This window comes from Sturnus vulgaris, chromosome 8 (genome assembly GCF_052056855.1).
Source record: "Sturnus vulgaris isolate bStuVul1 chromosome 8, bStuVul1.hap1, whole genome shotgun sequence".
NCBI lineage: Eukaryota > Metazoa > Chordata > Aves > Passeriformes > Sturnidae > Sturnus > Sturnus vulgaris.
The window spans coordinates 36,404,642-36,423,393 of NC_142250.1; the positions used below are offsets into that span (position 1 = coordinate 36,404,642).

The 18,752-nt window shown below is 44.9% G+C and overlaps 1 long non-coding RNA gene across 4 annotated transcripts in view; it reads left to right on the top strand.

The window, feature by feature from the left end:
* Positions 1–2,321: 2,321 nt before the first annotated feature.
* LOC148223065 (uncharacterized) overlaps positions 2,322–18,752 on the top strand; it is a 41,145-nt gene continuing 24,714 nt past the window's right edge. For all 4 annotated transcript variants that reach the window (XR_015805222.1, XR_015805220.1, XR_015805221.1 and 1 more), the window contains exons 1-4: positions 2,322–2,980; positions 5,042–5,163; positions 9,305–12,637; positions 13,455–13,565. This is a non-coding gene — a long non-coding RNA (uncharacterized LOC148223065). The remainder of the gene's footprint in view (positions 2,981–5,041; positions 5,164–9,304; positions 12,638–13,454; positions 13,566–18,752) is intronic.

Genomic DNA, 18,752 nt, shown 5'->3' on the forward strand with positions numbered 1-18,752 from the left:
TGAGGACTTGGGGGTGGGGGATTGGGTTGCCAAGTTTGGTTTTTAAAGCAGCAAGTTGAGCAAAAGCAAAATCAGAACTGCAAGATTTTATACAGATAATTGGGAATATTGGGATGGCACATTTAAAAGCCAAGTCCCTCATTCTTCTCATATTCTTTATGAACTCTATAGACAAGATATTTCCTGGGTCAGCAGACCCAATTTCCCATAATATGATTTTCTCTTTCTTATATCTATGTGGACATTTATTTGTGGCCCTTACCTGACCACTGTGGATGTGGGATATGTATATACCTCTTTTATTTTAGGTGGGTTTTGTTTTAGGTTATTTTTTTTTTTGGCTGAACGGTCATTCAAACTCAAATCTTTGCCAAGGGAAAAGCAGAACAAAATTAGGAATGCTGGATCCAATCTGGCTGATGGGATATAATTGCTTTTAGATTTAAAGATACTCAAGTAATTAATTAAATCAACTTTTAAGCTTTATTTCTAGTTGTTTGCGTTATTGGAGTAGTGTAAAGCCACCAGAATGTGCTAGATAATTTTGATGCAGGAATTTATGTGCACAAATTGTCTTTTTTTTCTGCTTACACAGCTTCAATTGTGAAGCATTGCACAGGGAACTGCACTTATACAAAGTGGCTGTTACAACTTCAGGTAAGAGCTGATCTTTCTCGTAAATTTCCATGTGTTGTCTGCTGAGCATTTTATTAAGGAAAATAATTGGAGAGATTTTCCTGCTAGACCAGATTGGCAACCAAACGACCTATTTTGCAAAAAAAAAAAAAAAAAAAAAAAAAGGAAAAAGAGTAACAAAAGAGCCCTTCTGCAGATTTTGCAGAGGAATCCAAAGAGCTGCAGCAGCACCAGCAGTGTAAGCAGCTTATTGGGGTTTGCCAAGAACACAGCAAATCCAGGCCTTGAGTTTACAATAATAATTAGAGTGTATTCTGCTGATTGCAATATTCTGGCCCAACAGGGCCTGTTTAACTGAGCTGGCCCTGGAATCGAGTACCTACAAGTAATGGGATCTATTTATTAACGAGTGCTTTTTACAGGAGCGTCCGTTCGGAGCTCCCTCATTATTGCACAAAGGGGGAACGGGCTTTCAGCGAGAGTCATTTGTATAAAACGCATCAGAGGAGTTATTTAAGAACAACACAAACCTCGATGAAGCCCTGGTGTGTGTTTTGAAAGGTTATTCTTGGAGGATTTTCTCTCCCAAGGAAAGCCAGGCAATGAAGGGTAGAAGCTGAGCAGAACGTTTTTCCCTAGATGCGCCAAAAAAAAATCACTCGAAGATCAGCAGCAGCTTTCTGTAAATCCCCAAGCTTAGGAATGCTTGTTGGACCCTTGACTCTTCCGTGGAGTTGGTTCTTCTCAGATTAAGTCCAGCCCAACCAGGGAACGGCTTAAACCCGCTCGGACCCGGCGCGGACGCGCGCTGCCCGCGGCGCCTTATGCCGGCGTATAATCGTGTAGCAGCTCATGTATTCATTTGTATCATTAAATAAAGACTAGCAGAGCTGTAGGCCCAGGCGAGCAGAAGGGATGCTCGGAGGATCATGGGATCCCGGCATGCCCCGCTCCCCTTGGAAAGGCGCTGACTCACTCCCCGAGCAATCAGCGCCGTGTGCCATTACAAATGGGCTGGTTAATAGGCCTGCATCCATTATCATTAGTGCATCTCAGCACGCAGGTACATGATGGGGCCTGCCAGCGCATTTGCTCCAGCTCACTGAGCCAGGGGCCATGCTCCATTGCAAATGAGGATGAGGAACACCTGCTCCAGGGTTTTTCGGCAGACCGGAGTCATCCTTCACATCTCATGCAACACTTGTTCTGTCAGAATGCAATGCTGGCACCGGCCGGAGCGGGGCTGTGCCAGGCGTCCGACTAAAGATTAGACACTTCCCTGTGGTCTCCTGCTCAAGTTCGGCTTTGAATTATTATTATTTTTTTTTTTCCCCCCAAAGCAAGCTTTTAAAAATTTATCAAGTTCGTATTAAGCATTCAGTCGTTATGTTAAGGGTTTAAAAATAAAGATGAGGGGGAAAAAAAAGAAACTTTGCTTCAGAAATTAACTTTTTTTTTTGGCAATTAGAATGGCAGCATAAAATATTTATTGGGTCTGATAATTTTATTCACAGTGCTGAGTGCTGGCTGTTTGGATATGCTTTTTGAGAGAGGTTTTATTTTTGGAAAATTGATTTTTTTTTTCCCCCCCTATTTTTCTTTCAGGCCTTCTACAACTATTCCCAATGTTTGTGGGATTTTCTTTTTAATTGTCTGCACCAGGTGACCCAAGATGTGATATTGGACACTAACCAAAAGGGGGAAAATATGACAAAATATTGCCTTCTCCAGGCACATGTCTTTCCATGCAGAGGCCTCTGCTCTGGCTGCCCTCCAGAGCCAGGACAAAGGCTTTCCTCATCCTGCTCCAAAAGGCACAATGCTTGCTGCCAGCCCCAGGCTCGTTTGTTTGAGGCACTGGAAATCAAAATGAAGGGAGAAAAAACAGTTGGAATTTGAAGCAGCAGCTCTTGAGGTTTGTGAGTTACACTGAAGGGCACGGTGAAGGTGGCAGCGTGTCCTTCCCATCTCCCTCTCCTATGTAACAGGGATTTCATGGGCACTGCTGGCTGCCAAAGCTGCTCAGTCCTTAAAAAATGGGAATCCTGCAAGTGGGAGATGCTGTCAGGGTCATGCACATCCCCTCATCCCAAGGGATCACTTCCTACTGGGAGGAGCCCTCTGAATCCCTCCCCGGGGAAGGCACACGATGTCCTGCAGTGACACTTCCCTGGTGAATGAGGAATCACCTCCTGAGCCAAGGCTGGAACTGAGCTGGGGCAGGGGGACACTCCCTGCCACGTCCTGGCAAAAATGCAGCACCAACAGCCACTCCTTGACCAGGGTCCTCTGTGTCTCCCAGGAAAGCAGAAGGAATGGGAGTTGCTGCTTCTCCAAAATTCAGGTAAGAAAATCTGACTCTGCACTTGGAACTTAGGCTTTAACTAAGAAATTCCTGTTTGCTTTTCATGCTTTTCTTTTTTTAAGGGTTATTCCTTCCCCACCTTCCCCAGTGCCCCTGTCCACAGTGAAGAGGCTTTTGGTTCTGCTTCCAGAGCCTCCAAGAAAATGACAACTATTTCAGCAGGAAGCCTCATCTGGTGGAATCCAGGTTTCCACAGTGATGAAATGATGCTGGAAGTTGCAGATCTGCTGGTTTGGTGCTCTGCCAGGAAAGGGGAGTCCTCAGTTTGTACTTTAGGATCCCAAGCCTTATCTCTGCTTTATGCCCAAGCACTACAAAAAATGCTTCCCAGGATCCATCCTTTTAACCCTTTTATGAGCTTTGGTGCTCAAATGGAATCTTGGACTCTCGTTCCTCCAGGTGTTTCTTGGTCCCTCCTGGGATTGGAGGGATTTATGATTTGATGGAACAAAAATGCTGCAGGAGGCACTGATGTGAATGCTTGTGGATTAGAGATTTGTGTTAAAGTTCCGAGGTTTTCTGTATTTTCCATATTAATACACAGAAATATTCTTGTTTCTTCTTTTATTCTGGTTACTTCAGAAGGTGTTTAGGGCTGTGCTCACCCAATGCCTTTGGATTGCTGCTGGAGATGTCCCTGCCTTCCCCACGGGATTGTGGGCTGGTCACTGATAACTCAGTATCACACACAGAAAAAAGTTTAAAAGTTCCATATCACCTTGTGTAAATTTTAAGGGAGACAGAGAGGAAAAAAAAATCTTCATCTTTTGAAATGCAGTTGTGACATTATTTGATCTGTGACATAGTTCAGCAAAACCAAAAAGAAAAGAGTTGCCCTATGAGGTTGGAGGGACCATCCATCCTCCCAGGGCTGTTGGGAAGTGATGGGATCTGCAGTAGGAGCTGAAGGAAAAGTATGGAAAGAGACCAAACACAGAGAAATCTCACAGATTGCAGTGGGAAATTCAGGAAGCAAAATATTTCCAGTTGCATTTAACAGTTAAATTGGTATTTACCCTTTTCCTTGTTTAAGGGAAATTTCCATGTCTGTGCCTTTTGAAGGATTTGGGTTTGCTGTTCATGTACTATAATTTATTCTTAATTTCCATCCATTCACTGAGAGCTACTCAAAGTTGAGGTTGCTGCAACACTGGAGAAGAGAGGTGCTGGGAAGGCAAATTTTCCACTCATGCAGGTCTGAAAATCCTGAGGAAAAGCTGTTCAGAGGGATGGCAGAACGAGGATGTGTATGCTTAATGCAGACTAGATATGGGGATATTTTAATTAGAAGCATGAGTAGGGGAATTATGGTTTGGGTTGGACTTTTCAAGGAATGACTCCAGAAGAATGTCTGGAGGACTCTAGAGGCAGCAATCCCTTGGGATCAATCTGTAAGTCTGAGTTTGGGAAAAGGCAGAGTCAGGCAATGAGAGACAAGCCTGATAATTGTCTGGGGATGCTGAAAATTCTCAGTTTTCATCTGTCACAACAGAAATAAACAATATATGCTTTTTTTCTTCCCCCATTCCATAGGGAGTGCTGGATACCTACTGGGACTTTTACCCCACACTGCAGGGAAGAGCTCCAGAGGAATTATTCCATTCCATGGGATGTTGTAATTGGCCTGGATTGCTGTGACGCACCCTTGGTGCTCCGAGAGTTTCTTCCACAGCACCCCAAACTCCAGGTGTAGGCACCACTCTGGGCCTCAGCACCCTTCAAAACAACACCTTTCAAAGTTAATTATGCAGCATGAACAATAAATATTTAGAATATATCACGTATCAAAAATGTTTGAAGCATAGCCTTGAAGCTCGAGGTGTGTTTACACGCTTTGCTGCCTGAGCAGACCTCAATATGTGTTTTTAAAATCCCAATCCCATCAGGGTGTCAAGCAAACAACACCTCCACCCAACTTCCATATACTTTAAATACATGGATGCTGCTGGATCTAGCTGTCAGCTGGAAAAAGAGCTGAATCTAATTTGGAAATTCCAAGTTTATGTAATTCCTAACCTCGTTTCTTGTGTTGTGCTGCAGCCTTGCCCTGTGATAACCCGTCCCTTCATCCCAGTGATGGAATGGCTGCATCCAGACGTGCCAGGGAGCCCTGAGCCTGTGATGTGACAGCCCAACCAAACTCTGAAACCACATCTCTGGAGGTGAGAGGCTCATGCATTAACCCACTTGTGCTGCTACATTTTTAAAGCACTTTTTTTAATACTTAAAAGAAGAAAATCATCCTGTATTTTGGAAAAAAAAACTAAAAAGGATCAGGGATTGACATAGATGGTGCTGACAGAAATTTAAATATAAAGATAAGTTGGATTGGGTATATTCTGGTTTATTTTGGGGTAGGGCTGTTCAGCATCTTGCTGTTTTGAGGTGCTGGGAGTTGGATGCCAGGGCACTGCTGCCCCACTCCCAGTGTGAGAACACAACACACCTTCACCCCAAAAAGCCAAATTGAGGTTTTGGCTGAGGGAATCCTTTGTATGTGATATTTGGCTGGTTAACCACGGGTTCCTCAGCTCTTTTCCTGCACTTTCTCTCCTCCTTCCCCCACAGTTAGATTGTTTAAGTACAGACTGCAATATTTAATACCGGATTTCCATGTTCTGCTCCGATTTTTTTATCACCTGTCTGGATGCTGTGATGCTGGAATTTGGGGAGGGGATCAGTGGGCTCTTTTCCCAGTTTTGGAGCAGGCTGTGATTGCACCACTACCTCCTGTCCATGGCTTGACCAGCTCACCTGGTGCTGCCTCGTTTTTCCCCAAGGAATTTTCCCTGTGCCAGTGCAGAGCCCTGTTTTTGTGAAGCACATGGGTGGAGACAGGTCTGAGACAAGGAAACTCTTTTTTATACATGTGGCCTCATCAGGATTTGTGTCAAAGTCTCTGGAGATGCCCTCCAGCTTCCTTAAATTTCATTTTTTAATAATGAAGATAATTCTGAGTTTCACAAGCCCAAAAATGTCTAAAACTAATAAACATTTTATACACGTGTCAAAAGATGCTTAAAAAGCAGCCAAACCATGGATTTTTTAACAACTGTGGGGGGATAACAACAAAAACCCACAACACGCTCCTTGCTTGCCAAGTTCCTGCAGCCTGAGCAAATTTTTAGAGATGAGTTACAAACCCCAGATTAATGGAGCTTTAATGGAAGTGCTGACACTTCCTAAAGCTGGAGGAGCCCTACAACAACCCCACATCCCAGTGCTGACCCCATCCCTCCTTCCTAGTGTGGGAATAATGCAGCACTTGAGGGAATTAACACACAGGGGGGGCTCCCGGGTGTGTTCTCGCTCTCCTTTCTTCTGTGAGCTTGCAGGCAAGGGATTTGGCAGGAGGATTTGGCAGCCTGGCAGCTCGTGGGGAAACAAAAAGAGCAGCTATCAGTGCAAAACGGAGAGGCCTCTGTGGCTGGTGGCCACCCAGCCCTGCTGGCCCCCGCTTCAAAAACACAGAGCTGGGTTTATGGTGGGGCTTAGGAGGAAAGGCTCTTACAGCCACCATCCAAGGGCTGCACTTATCTCCCGTTGGAAATGCCACTTCTCGATTCTTTGATGGTTTTTAGGGAGGTGTTTGCATCAAACAGACAGAGTGGTTTGGTTTCCTGGTGTTGTTTCATGCTGAGAAGATGGATTTGGGGTTGTGTGCCTGTGCTCAGACGTGCAGCTCCTCTGCGAGGTGTGCGTGGGGATGTGCAGCAGCACGTGGGTAAAGCCTGGCTGGTACACAGCAGCTGGCTCACTTTTATCACCAGCTTTGCCATAAAACATCCCATTTTAATAATCAAATTAGAGCCGAGGCAAACCTGCACAGGTGAGAGGAAATCTGTGAGCGTGATCAAAACCACATTTCTGATTCAGGACGAAATCGCAGGCTACAGGGAGGTACATCTGTAAATTATACAGGAAGCTTTCTTCAACAACTGATTCACCCTGACAGTTTTACTGGAGTATATGAAAATTAGTATTAAAGACGTGATATGTAGGCTTCTTTCCAGGAATTCCAATCTGGTTTCAATAAAATGAAAACACTGATTGGAAGTGAAGTTGCCTTCCGGTTTTGCCTTTGGCTATTATGTGTTCATTCGTGAAATGACTGAATTCCACAACTACTTTTAATATTCACCTTTTGAGTTCATCTCCTGTACTGGACACATTGGAATGATTAAAATAGCACTGACTCCTGAAGCCGGATTCTCTTTAATTTGAAACAGTCTGGGTGCCGAGGACGAAAAAAATATTAGAAAAAAAATGAATGCTCTGTTAAGTCCATCCTTTCTTAGCATCCAGTTGCTTCAATGCGTGTTTAGGGTGGAATACTAATAAAGAAGTGGATGAAACATCCCTGAACAACTGTGAAAGAGCACAGTTCCATGCTCCCTGTCCCTCCAGGTTGCTGCTCCTGGTGGTGCCTGCTGCCTGGAACGCTCTGATGCCTCCGGGTCTCTCCGTGCTTTGGCAGCTGCCCGGCCCTGCACATCAGTGCCACTGTGTGCTCAGCTCCTGCCAGGGACAGGGCCTGGCAAAAAGGGTGCAGAGCAGAGATTTGGGGCCAGCAGATGTAAATATTGAGGCTAGCTGAGGTTTTGCAATGCAAACTGTTGCGTTCCAGCTTATTGTTCCAAAGGGCTCCTGCACGCTGAACCTGGGGGAGCTCTGTGCCAGATGAGCAGACCAGCTTCTTGCAGAGCATGAGTGATTTTATGTGTTGAGGAGCTCATAAAGAAATCCACATTCCCTTGGATTTGCTAACACCTTCCAGACTAAGCTTGGTGTTTTGAGGCCATATTGCCCTGGAGATGGAAAAACTGTGTCTGCTGGTTTTAGGGAGGTGCTGGCTGGAGCAGCCGTGGGGCAGAGCTCAGTGTGGCACCCAGGGCGTCCACCTGGGCTGCCATGACTTCATTGTAGTTGGCTCAACAATTAAATTTCCTTCATTATTTTATGTGGAAAAGCTGGTGCTTGTAGTGGTGGCAGTGACTGGGGAAAAGCCCCCACTCCTTGCTCCCCATGGCACTGTCTGTGCAGTTTCCTCCCTTCTGCTCTGCTCCTTTTCTTCTCTCCTTGCCCTGAAATCTTTGACACCCTTTTTTCAGGGAGTGTAAGGGGATGTTTGCTCCTCTGCACCACTGGAGGTCCCAACCTCGGGATCCACCACAGCTGACCTGAGCTGCTGCAGACTAAAAGGACATCTATAATAAACAGTAATATTAAAAACTTTAGCACCTCTGTGCAACAAAGGAAAGCCCAGGGAAGTAATTTCAGCCTGTGTATTCAGTCACCTCTCTGGCAACCTCTGCAATGAGTATTCTGGCAAGTTATCTCGCTGAGGGAGAGCCTGACTTTCTGCAGTTGTCCAAGGCAATCTTTGATTAAATTTTGGATGCTGTTACTTAGACATCCGCTCCTGATGCACTTACCATATTTTGCAAAGAGAAGGTCTCTGTGAATTGAAAATTTCTGGTTATGTGCATTCAAGGTCATGCATAAAACAGCGTCTAGGATCATGGAAAGTTGAGGAATTTAATCAAAATGCTGCTCTATAGTTTGGTGTGTTTTGTAGGATTAGCAGGGGCACCAATAATGCTGTCAATGCAGAGCTCATTTGGACACTTGTGAATTATTGAGCTGCAGAGCAAACCTCAGCACAGCCTAAATCAACAGTTTTCCACAGTGCTTTTGGCAACAGAGGTTCCTGATGGTTCCTCTTCCACACTAGAGAGGGACAAAATTGCAGTGGGAGGTTGTTTGGGGCAAAGAAGCAGTTTGGGATTTCTGACTAGGTATTTTTGAGGTTCACCAGAAAGAGACAGAACAGCAGCCCTATGCAAATTTAAGAATTTGTTACTCCCTGCCGAAGTAAAAGTTGAAAAACTTGGTAGTTTAAAATACAGTGAAATCCACCCAGTGAATCTGCAGTACCAACCTCTGGCTTTAGGTGCCTGCTCCACACCCTGTGTCCCAAAACCCTGGGAATTGTCCAGGGAGCAGTGGGTGAAGGTCAGTGATGGGAGGGATGACTGCAGGGTCTGAGACATCTTCCCTGGGGGAATTCTCTAATCCAAGGTCGCCAGGACTGCAGTCAGAGCACATCATCTGAGAGATGCTCTGCAAAGTCCTTCTTCCTTTTGGAGGCTTTCTATGAGACAGGAGGTTGGGTGGGAGATAAAGGGGTTTTCTTAGGTACCAGTAAAAAAAAATAAAATTCTATCCTGATGTATTTTGTGAAAATACTTCCTAGATTTGAATGCAGCCCATAACACTTTTTCACCTTTGTTTTCTCCTTAGGTGTCATAGACAACTCTGAGCAGAGTGCAAGCTGCCCTTAAGGCACTGGCATTATGGAACTGGGATTGCTGAATCACCCTGAAAAAATTCAGAGTATTGAGGTACCCAGAGCTTTTTCCCTCCTTTGGAGAGTCTGATTCTGTAATCAAAGTTAATTTAGAGAATGAATTATATTTGATGCATGTGTTAGTATTTCTATCAATATTTAATGTGTGTATTAAGTACATGGATGGCCCTAGACATGAATATGCTCATGACCTTAAGTCCAAACATTCTCCCTTTCCCCTCCAAAAACCCAAATTATTTTTGCTATGATATAATTTTATCTTACTTTCCTAAATGCTGTAGGCATTTTTCCCAACTTCATTATTCTCCAAACATTCTCTGCTCTCCTTCTCTTCTGAATTCCAGGAATTGATTCAATGCTCTCAGAGCTCAGTGTGGTGGCTACATAGCCTTGCCTTATCTTCCTGTTTTCATTAACAAATTGTTGATGTTGTTTATTATAAACTTGCAGTTTATTTTTAATTATTTCGTTATAATTTATTTTTTTAATGGGTAAAAAGTCCAAAAGTTTTTTTTAATGAAACACACCTTGTCTTCCTAAGCAACGACATAAACTCAGCCGAGTGTGAGCTCTTCCTTAAGGGGTGGGTATAGAGGATGGATTTGCAGAAGGGTTTTCATTGCTTTCCTGGGCTCTTCATGGTGCTGCCTCAAATTGGAAGTGGCTGTCAGGTGAAATAAGAAATGCAGCCTAAGGAGTGTGGGGCTGGGGATGTGCCCTCTCCCTCTCCTCAATGCGCCTTCAAGCTGCTCCCAGTCTTCAGCATCTCCCCCCCAAATCTTGGATCCCTCCCCCACCAACACTGCTAACTACTAACTCATAAAACATATCAGCTGGGTTTATTACTTTTAACCATCTTTCCAATTGTGCTATAAAATAAAGGCAGATGCCATTTTAAGATCTTATTATTATCAAGGGCCAACTCCTCCAGCAGCACCTGCTTAGCAGCAATCTGCTTGTTTATAGTCCCTTTTTTATAGGTGACAGTTTAAGGTGGCTGTTCTCCTGTTACAAAGAGTTCTTTTTAATGTGGCAGAAGTGGCACGCACAGTAGGTGAGCTCCTTTCTTTCATCCAGTGATATTGAGACGGGGTCGCAGGTTCACCTGTGATTTTTGCTTGACAGCTTCGCCACACACATCAGGCTCTGCCAAATGCTCCGCCATTAATTTATGATTTAAAGTAATTAACTTTTGCTGATTAAAGTAATTATTTCAAGTGCATTGCACTCAGGCCCAAATGATGCTCACAGCCCCCTCTCCAGTTTGAGCTAGCAGCATGCCAAGTGCTTAAAAGCTGCACCAGGGAGCTCGCGGTGGCTTCTGCCAGTCTAACAGATCTGCCATGTTTATGGCTGACTTGTACTAACTGCTCATTTTAATGCTGAATCCTGGCAGAACATTGACACAGTGTGAAACCTTCATCCGGTAAACAAGACAAGCTTCAAATTGGTGACATCGATGACAGTGAAAACTGTTTAAATGAATCTTGCCTCCAGCCTTCCAGAGGTATTATGTTTTTGAGCGCTGCTCCTTCTCCAGATTGGCTGTTAAACAATTTACAGCTTTATCCAGCCTCTGCCTTTAGCGTTATGCAGGTGCAAAATTTAGGTTTCTTCGCTGGATTGGAGGCCAAAAAAAATCTCTCTGACCTCCCCCTCCCCTTCAGAAAAATCCCACCCAGACCCCACCAAACCCTTTTAAAGCGGCTTCAGAGAGAAACGTGCAAAAGGAGTTTCCTTTGAAAATAAATCTGCCCTTTTGAAAGCGTACACGGGTTGGGAAGCTGCCTGGCATGTCCTGAAGTTAACATGTTTTGTGTGGGAGCCAATGTTGGCTGGTTTATTGTGCCTTCCCTGAGCAGGAGAAGGATGCACAGCGGAGCACCGGGCGGGATCGCGTGGAATTCTGCCAGCGCCGGGCACCGCGGCAACGAGCTTTGTCTTACTGGCACCAAATGTTCCCAAAACTTACCTTTAGGGTTGTGTTATTTCTTTTTTTTTTTTTTTTTTTTTTCCCCTTCCTCTCCCTGGAGAAGATATTCCTTGGGAATATCCTCGTGTAAAAAGCTGTGGGATTTTGGCTGCTGCTCGCTGAGTGAAACCCAGGAAACCGACGGGTAAATCTGTAGGAATAAAAATATCCATGCTGGAAAAAATATATTCTCAGTACTATAAATACATTTAGCTGGTTTTTTTCCCTCTCATTTATTTATTTATTTGTTTGTTTAAATCAAATTTTAATTTGGGAGGGATAAGGGAAACAGTTTTGATCAGGGAGGGGTAGTGTGTATTTTCCTGCTTTGCTGAAATGACTGTCAGTTTTAAAAAGCTACTCACATTATCTCTCTCTCCTCTTCCAGTGCAACTGTAAAGAAATCTAATTTCATCTGTAATAAAGCACCTGATGGGCAGTGATCCCTGGCAAACAATATTTCAGCTTAATGCTAAGCGTTGAAAAAACATCATCGAAAAATAAAGATGCCAAGAAAAATCATCTGTGTGCTAGCTTGGCAGTCACCCTCAGAAATGGGAGGGATAGCTCGACAGTGAGCCTGATTTGGGGGTTTTCTCCCTTGCTTTTTGGTAGTGAATGAAGCGTGGAGGGAAGGGAGGCAGCGGTGAGGGAGGGCTGGGTGCGCGGCCGGGGAAGAGCTCAGCAGAACAAACCCTGAGCTCGCTGCCAAATCGGGGAGGTTTGGGCTGGAGGGAGCCCAGGCACTGAGCTAAGAGCACCAAAACCACTCCTCAGAGCCCCTGCCACGGGTGTGATGTGTCCTCACCTCATCCTCTCCCCGTGCTGTAAACACACCCTGGAGAGAGTTTCACAGAAAATGGTAATGCTGCTTTTTCAGAACTGGTTGGCAAAGGTGCTTTGAAAATGTCTGTCAGAAACAAGAGAGAGACAAAGGAGTTTCACTGGCTTGCTTGTTTGTTTTTTTAAATTTTTTTTATTTTTCATTTCTAGGTCTCCACGTAGAATCACAGAATGATTTGGGATGGAAGGGACCTTAGAGATCACCTAGTTCCAAATCCCTGCTACGAACACCTTCACATCCAACAATGTCTGGAGTCTCTGAAGATATAATAGGATTGGAAAACTAATCTTGGAAAATTTTTTCAAAGCAAAACACACCTGGGATTTACTCAGGACCTGATCCAAACTCCCCTGAGATGGTCAAGAGCCAGTTGGTGGCCTCAGCCTCATTTGACTCTCCTGTGCTGTCTGCAGTTGTTCCAAGCTCAGCTGATCCTCTCGCTGGCTCAAGGCAAGTGATCATAATCCTCAAAGTGTTCCAGGGAGGATAAGAACAGGATTTGTGAGTGGCTGTGGTTGGCATGGGAGAGGTTGGCAAAACTTGGTTCTCACAGTAACAGAAGCAGTGGTGTCAGGGGGCTGGAGGTGCCTGGCTCCCATTGGCATTGCCAGGGATTGGGTATTTTTAAACATCTTTAGGTGTTGGGTGGGTGTTGGACTGGATCTGGGTAGGGCAGGGTAGGGATGCTCCTGTTGGGAAAGGACAACCCACAGCAGAACTCCTGTCTCAGTCCTCCAGTTGAGGGGGACATCCCTTGAGCCATGACAACAGTGAGAAATATCAAGATCTGGTGAAAAGTGCAACAGACACCAGGTAAAAACTATCAGGAATTCATAATTTCAACATGCAGATGTGAAAGGCACACTTGATTTTAATCCCTCAGAATTATGAGAGGCATAGAAGTCCCATTATGGAATGGCACAATGTATTAGCAGTTATAGGTGTTAAATCAAACCAAGGTGAATGATATTCATGGGCAAAGTGACTGTGTTTAAACAGTTGTCTACTTATTAAATCTCTAATTAAGGACATGCAAACCAAGTGGCGAAGATTTTCCACTAAGCATGATAAATTGTGATTAGCAGAATGTTTTTAATGTGCTGTAGAGCAAGCCAGTTTTATTAAAAAAGAACAGAAGTCACCCAAATTTCTCCCAGCAGCTTTACCTGTAATGACAGTGGTACCTCTGCAGGTCACAATAAATTGATTTTCTCTGTGTGTATTAACCCCTGACTGCAGTTTGGATCCTATTTTTCTGTTTTTACAGCCCTTCTTTACAGCATCTTTTGGGATTTATCTCAAACAGGCCAGACAAGCTGGAAGTGACTTTTTGGAAGCCTCCTCATGACTTTCTGCCTGGATTGCATGTGATGTGAGTGTAAGTATTTTCCTGCTACAGCACACCCCTCCATAGGAATAAGTGCACTTACTTGACTCAATCAGCCATCTGTGACTCCATCAGCCACAGTGGAAACTAATGGTAATTGCCAATTGTTAACCAGACAATAGCAGATGCTAACTTTAATATCCAACAGTGCTCTTCCGAGCATCTTTTATGGAGACATGGCCTCACTTTAATATGTGTTTTCTTTCCCCAAAATAAGGCAACTTAGTAAAGGCTGATTAGCCTAGGGAGCTATGTGACTTGAAGCAATGAACTTCCAGGAATGGCAGCCCATGTGCTGTTTCTGGGCCACAATGTCTACAGTGTGAAAATGTAGGAGACTGGATTTTAAATCCTTCTCCGAACGCGATTTTTTTCCAGTGAAATTTCACAAAGAGCCACGTCCTGGATGCTAACACGAGAGCATTGCCTTTCCTGGCAGTGTCCTTGCCTCCTATTAGATAATCAATTAGTCTCAGAACATTAAAAAGCAAAATGCTGCAACAGGATTTTCCACCAAATTCAAAAATATTTACTAAAGGATTTTCATTGCTCCCGTTTATTTACACGGAAGCCTGAAGGCCGCATAATATAATGCTGCTCCTCTGGCACCAAGACAGCTCTGCAGCCTCGGCCCCCAAGGACAGCTGGAGTTTCTGGGTCGCAGTGGTTCCTTTTTTCGCAGAAATTTGCTCGCAGAAAGTAATGAATGAGCCCATTTTCACTTCGACTGGGGCCTGCAGTCTACGGGAGGCATTAGGAGCAATTTGTAGTCAACGTGCAGGTCTGTTCCACCTAAAACATTATCAATGAGCTTGTCAACCCGAGCCTTAACCTTCTTTGTTATTTTCATCTGCTCCTCTCTCAGATGTCTCTCCTCGTGCCCATAACCTCTGAAGACTGGCAACAGGATGTCATACACCTGTTTTGCTCAAGGCTGGGACTCGGAGCCCTGCGCGAGGTTGTGTCGGCGTTGGCTCGCTCGCTGCTTTGCTCAACGTATATGTCAGAATGTCAGATGATCGTTGTTGTATCTGCAGCTGTTGCATGAGCAGAGTGCCAGGGGCACAACTTTCCTGCAGTGAGCTTTAATTTGCTCTCCCCTCCCTGAAGAGCTCCCGCGCTTCACCTTGCTGCTGCTGCTGCAGCTGGAGGAGAGCTCAGCCCGCGTGCAGCTGGGGCTGCGGCACGGCAGGGAGGGAAGGAGGAAGGCAGGGATGGAGGCAGGCAGGGAGATGGGCAATGAGACTGGGAGACAGGGAAGGAGGCAGAGAGGCAGGGATGGAGGCAGGGATGCAGGCAGAGGTGGACATGGAGGCAGGATTTGAGGCAGGGATGCAGGGATGGAGGCAAGGATGCAGGGATGGAGGCAGGGGTGAAGGCAGAGATAGACATGGAGGCAGGATTTGAGGCAGGGATTCAGGGATGGAGGCAGGGATGAAGGCAGGGATTCAGGGATGGAGGAAGGGGTGCAGGCAGAAGTAGATATGGAAGCAGGATTTGAGACAGGGAGGCAAAGCAGGGAGAGATGGAGGTCGGGAGGCAGGGAAGGAGAGAGGCAGACAGGGATGGAGGCAGAGGTGCAGGCAGGGAGGCTGACATGGAGGCAGGAATTGAGGCAGAGTGGAAGGGAAGGAGGCAAGCAGGGAGGGAGGGAGGAAGGGAAGGAGGGAGGCAGGCAGGCAGGGAGAGAGAAAGAAAAAGGTAGGGAAACAGGGATGGAGGCTGAGAATCAGGGGTGGAGACAGGGAAGCAGGCAGAGAAGAAGCCAGGAAGGCAGGGAAGGAGGCAGGCAGGGAAGGAGGGAAACTGAGGCAGGCAGGGAGGCTGAGCTCCAGCCAGGGCACAACTTGGTGGAGGTGCTGCAGACTGTTATTTGCATCTTTGCTCAATGAGGCATTTTCCTAATTGTTTGCAGGAAGGAATTGTGAACACTGAGGGATTTATATTTGTGCAAGTCAATCTGTAGTATATTTGGATGCTGTTCCAACAGAGCCACTCGTAGCCTAAATAAGCCATAACCTGCCAAGATATTCATGAGAGATCTGACTAGGTTTTTGACTGCTCTCAGAATTAGGTTGACAATCAAAACAGATGTAGAATGAGACTGCAACTGGATTGCCAAAGGCAAAAAGCTCCTGTCAAATTCTTTAAAGGAGGGAGCTGATGAACCACTGTAAAACATGGGAATAGTGGACATTAGTGGCTAGACAAGGACACATATGTCCACCTTCAGTTTTGCTCAGGATTGTGGATTTGTTTCTCAAATTAGGTAGCAAGGGCATTGGAAAAAATGCTTTAAAATACACAGATAGTGAAAGTTTAAAAAGACACAGCATTGCTGCATGAATATTACAAGATGTTTCTCAGGGTTTTTTAAAAATATGTGTTTTTGTGGAATTGCTGCATTGCTGAGTGACAAACTGGGAAGGCACAGATCATCTGTAATTTAAAAGAAGAAAGCAATAGAGAGTTTGATTAAAAAGCAACACAATTCTGTATTAAGGGATATTGCTTGGTTACATCCATTATTAAGGAAGACATGAAGCATTTTGTCTTGCACTTGAAATGTTAACTAAAGCAAGATTAAATATATAAAGTGGAACTTCATCTTTAATAAGGAGAATGGATGCAGTGGCCTAATGTGTACATCTGTATCTTGTCTAAGAGTTGCAACTCATAATTCCAGCCTGCAGGTCTTTGTAACAGAGGGAAAAGGAGAGTTTTTGTAGGATGCAACACAAATGTGAAAGATACTGGTGGGAGAAAAAAAAACAACAACTGGTTTGCAGCTGCCTGCTGGGTAAGATCCCTGGCTGGAAGGACATTTCTGGGTGGAGGGATCCATATGGTGGGGCTTGATGATGTTTCAGGGTAGGGATGGCTGACAAATATGGAATGACACCTTTCCTTGGGGAAAATGCTGAGTCATTCAAAAGGGAGCCATTCACAGGGTTTGTTTCAACGAATATCCCAGCTTGAAAAATTATAGAACAAATCACAGAACAGTTTTCAAAATGTTTTACTAATTAATCCTGTGTTTTGAAATAACCTTTGTTCTTCAAACGTAGCATTTAGGTGGTTTTTAGGTGTTTTTCAAACAGAATGACATTCCAGAATCATATTTAGAATAATATTTTAACCTTAGGAAGCTTTTAAAGAATTTTTTTCTGTGCAGAAAGCTGCTTACCTTATTTTATGTCTCAAACAGCTGTGCTGGGGTGTGGATGGTGATGGAGTTGCGCTCCTTTCCCCCAAACCTACCTCCCAAATATTGCCACCTTCCCCAAACTTTTCTGTTTAGAAGGTAAACCATCCAAACCACACCTCGAATCATCTGGCTCTGCTCAGGACCTGCACGTGAGCATCCCCCAGCTCCAGGCAAAGGGCTCTGCGTGGTCTCCTTCACATTTCTGGCTACCCCACACGAGCCAGAGCAGCTGGGAATGTGCCTGTCAGGAGCTGGCTGCCAGCCCGAGCCTGGCACGTTGGCTGGGTGGTCACTTGGCACACGAGGGCCGTGGCACCGAGCTCGCCGGCGCTGCCCAGCTGAGCGTTAGAGGACCCGGTCCCTGCTGGCACAATCACTCTCCCTGCTCCAGAGATGAAGATGGATTGGCCCAAGTGGAGCATCAGGTCTTCAGGGCCAAAAATAAGCTGGAAATGTGAGCTCAGGCCGTGCTGGCCAAGTCGTCCCCTGTACAGGCAGGACATTGTCCCATGGGGAGCGTGGAGCACCCCTGAGCTCACAGAAACCTCTGGAACGAACTGTTCATGACATTTCTTATGGCTCAGCTGCCATTTCTCTTCTTTTCAGGAGGGTCTCTCTCCCCTCTATTAATACCTCTATAATCTGTTTAATTAAAATGAAATCTATTTTTGATGCCTCACCACCAGATCCAGCACTGTATTCCCGAGTGAAGGACGTATTCCCTCCACTGCAGCAATGTTATTTCTTGCACTGTATTTCCAATCAGGTTGGGCAATGTTAACTTGTCATTTTTTTTTCTCCTTTAATATTCAGTGCTTTCATATCCTGGTTAGATCTTGATAGGAAAATATAAAAGCACGTCAAGAGAGTGGTTCTGTTACAAATGGAGTGCAAAAATGATTTTGGAGAAAGCCCATTTGTGTGTGATTTCTAACCTAATTCTGCAAACCCTGGTGGTTTGGAGAGTTTAGCATCCAGAGGTTTGGGCGTTTGCCCAAACTAACCCTAAAAAGCAAACCTTTGGCCGCTTGCCTTTCAGTTGAGTGTGTGATATAAATAGCTGTGCTAGGAGCAAACAAAGGAGGTATTGCATGGAGCAGCCAAGAGGGACCACGTGTGCTGCTCCACCAGGCTGGGTTTTGCTATCCCAGTTGGAGACATGCTCCTACTTTTTCCTGGTATTCATGCAGTGGTGATTGGGTGCCACAAGGCAGCGAGTCTTCAGCATTTTTATCTTTCTTCAGCTTCTGTGAAGACTCACTAGTCAACTCCCCCAGAAAAAAAAACCCAAGACAAACCAATTAATTTAAAAACTACTCAGTAAAGCCCTTCTCATGTTGGCTTTGATGGTTTTGTTGAAGAGCTGCAGTTTTAGAGGAGCACCATGATGTTTCAAGACCAGACCAGAGAGGAAGGGTTCAGACCTCCTTTATCCTTGCACCCCTGTTCAGGTGAAATGAGATTTGGTGTTTTCTTCAACATTTCACAGCTTTTTTTCCCCTCTTTTTCTAGACTGATTCATGAGATCAGCTGAAGTTCTAAACAAACCTTTATCTGTGTACACAAATTTAGCCTTGACCAGGTAATAGCCTGGAATGTATTAACTGCTGGAGAAATCTAAAGCCACGTGCTCAGGGAAATAGTGGAATCACAATCCCTGGAAGCATTCAAAAAACTGTGGATGTGGCACAAGTGATGGACTTGGCAGTGCTGGAAGTCTTGATCTTAGAGAGCTTTTCCAAAGTTAAACAATTCTGTGATTCCAGGATTCTGTGGGGTCTTGTTATGACTGTCCTAGTATCTGTTTTTGGGGTGTTTTGGTTGATATTTGTGTGCAGAAAGCCAAGTTGAAAAACAGGAGAAACACCAATTGGCCTTTGAAAGGCAGAATTTCCAGGGAAACCAAGTGAAATCTCACAACCCTGGCAAAACCCCTGAGCATCCTCACAGCTCAGCTGACATCCAGATAT